This window comes from Camellia sinensis, chromosome 2, assembly GCF_055761805.1.
Source record: "Camellia sinensis isolate YWXY chromosome 2, ASM5576180v1, whole genome shotgun sequence".
Taxonomy (NCBI): Eukaryota; Viridiplantae; Streptophyta; class Magnoliopsida; order Ericales; family Theaceae; genus Camellia; species Camellia sinensis.
In genome coordinates, this window is record NC_138962.1 from 77,101,343 (window position 1) to 77,103,374 (window position 2,032).

Sequence of the window (2,032 nt, forward strand, 5' to 3'; positions counted from 1 at the left end):
AGATACCCCCCTGAGATTTCAGAAATTACATCCCGCCCCCTGAGGTTTGTATTTTCATAACAATTTGCCCCATGAGGTTTATATTTCATAACAAATTACCCCCTAATTTCTTATGCAAATATAGCATTCAGGGGGGAATTCGTAATTTCTCAAACCTCAGGGGGGCATCTGTAATTTAGCCAAACCTCGAGGGGTGTATATGTAATTTGTCCAAAAAAAAATGAAAATATACAAAATTGGTAGAATTGGGATACGCTAGTAATTGAACCAAAACTTCAGGGTCAGATACGGCAAATCAAACTGGCGATTTTACCCTTCATAAACCCTAACCCTAGCCAATCGATCCCCTATTTATACCCAAACCTCTTCTTCTTCTTCTTCTTCTTCATCTTCAATGCCTCGAATATCTGATCTCTGTTTCTCTGTGTAATACATAGACAAAGAAAGAGAGATAGACAATCTATTAATGGATCCAGATTTACAGATTCATTCATGTGTAGATATGCTTTTTTTAAAGGGGTGTGTAATGCGATGATGATAAAGTTAATCCCAGCTCATTATGAGGCCTTTCTTACAAAGATAAGGTCTGGGAATAGACTCCATTTAACATCTATCTGAGCTTCATTCACTTCTTTTTCATTTATTTTGATTCTGTTTTTTTAAATTTAAATTATTAGTAGATGCTCTGACAACAATGGTTTTAAGTTTCCTGCGATCCAGATTTCCTGTGATGGTTTTAGGTTTTTGGCTAGACAATGATTTTAGGTTTTCTAATCATTCAGAATTAGCCCTTCCAAATTTTGGTAAATCTTCATTTCCCTTCCATATTACAATCATCTATACCTTTCATAAAATCTAAATTTGAATTGTAGTGATAATTGTTCATATAATTAACCCATTTTTTCCTTCATATTTTCCTAAAACAATGTATCCAAAAGTCTAGCCTACCAAATAAAAACAATCTAAATTTCAGCTTTTGTTATAGATTTAAACCTTTTGTTGTAGGAACACATCATTAATGAATCTTGTCCATAAATTTAATTTTTTAAATCTTCTAAACCTTTATTTTTGTAAATGGCTCTTGTACCACCATTTTTCTTCTTCTGTTGCATTTGAATCATAAATTTGGTTAGAAATTTATATATATATAAATTATAAGTTAATTTATTTTCTCCTTCCTTTTCATGAAACAATAGATGAGAAACTGACACCTGTATTGTGTAACTTATTTATTTTTTTCACTAGTTAAAATTAACAATAGATGGATGGTTGAAATTTTACCCAATTATGAAGTTCTGATGGTTATACTTGAAAGGTATTGTCCAGTGGTGTTGTGTTTATGGCATTTTTTCATTAAAATTTTTAAAGAATATTATCAATTAGATACAAAAATTACAGTCAAAATCACTTAAAGCTATGTTTGTTTTGACTGAATTTTTTTTTTTTTGTAAAAATGTATTTTTTTTTTTTTTTAATGTTTGGTTGCATTTTTGAAATTAATGTACTAACGATTGCATTAGTGGTGGTAGTAATGGTAGCGGCAAAGTGGAAGTGGAGGTGTCGGGGTGGAGCAGTGTAGTGACAATAATGGTGGTAGCGGTAGTGACAGAAGTGGTGGTGATGGTAGTAATAATAGGGTGGAGGTGGTAGTGTCAGTAGTTATGCCACTGTGGTGTGGTGTGGTGTGGTGTGGTGTGGTGTGGTGATGGTGATGGTGATGGTGGTTGTGGTTGTGGTTATGGCAGTGGTGGTGTGATGGTAGAGGTGATGGTAGTGGTGATAACGTGGTGGCATTGATAAAAGTTTAATTCGGAAGTGAAAAATATTTTTCATCCACATAGGCTTGCTTTTCGTTGACTATAGAAAATATTTTTTGTTGACTTTTATTTTTTGTTACCGTAATACCAAATATCAGAGAATGTAAAAAATATTTTTTACCCAAACAAACGGAGCGTAAATTGGAATATAACATCACAATGACACAGTTAAAGCATCCAATTCGAAATCAATTAACAATGAGTGGATGGCTTAG

At 33.0% G+C, this 2,032-nt stretch overlaps 1 non-coding gene across 1 annotated transcript; it reads left to right on the forward strand.

Moving 5' to 3' along the window:
• The first annotated feature begins 521 nt into the window (after positions 1–521).
• Positions 522–625, forward strand: LOC114287532 (small nucleolar RNA snoR69Y). The gene has a single exon (XR_003637915.1). It is a non-coding gene; the product is annotated as a small nucleolar RNA snoR69Y (small nucleolar RNA).
• Positions 626–2,032: the final 1,407 nt, after the last annotated feature.